This window comes from Grammomys surdaster, unplaced genomic scaffold (assembly GCF_004785775.1).
Source record: "Grammomys surdaster isolate TR1022 unplaced genomic scaffold, NIH_TR_1.0 168, whole genome shotgun sequence".
Taxonomy (NCBI): Eukaryota; Metazoa; Chordata; class Mammalia; order Rodentia; family Muridae; genus Grammomys; species Grammomys surdaster.
In genome coordinates this window covers 1151693-1152169 of record NW_021604616.1, presented here as the reverse complement: position 1 = coordinate 1152169, position 477 = coordinate 1151693, and positions in this window count along the sequence as shown.

Sequence of the window (477 nt, the reverse complement as noted above, 5' to 3'; positions counted from 1 at the left end):
GCACAGATGCCTTCAGGTCCACGGAGACATCTTGATGCCCCATAAAAGATATTTCAAGTGATGTTCTTCAGGTAACTTTTTTCCTTCTCATCTCTGAGATAAATCATATTATTTAGGAAGCACACCAAGTTGTTGTTTGAAGGGTGTCTGATGTACTTGTATGATTTTCAATTTAGTATGTGAAGGAATTTCTGTCTTACTAGGAAGAATTGGCAGCTTCTTTAATTATTCATGAGCTCCCCTCCAGAATAAGAGTGATCTCAGATGAAAAAACTCCATGTAATTTTCATTTTTATCTTGAAAGTGACATATGTATAATGATCACCCTGCACCCAGGCTAAGTGATAGATTATGCTTTAACTAAACAAAGTCATTAAGTAATACCTCTCAGAACGAGGACATTCCCTTCCCTGTTCTTTCTTTCTTTCTCTCTTTCTTTCTTTCTTTCTTTCTTTCTTTCTTTCTTTCTTTCTTTCT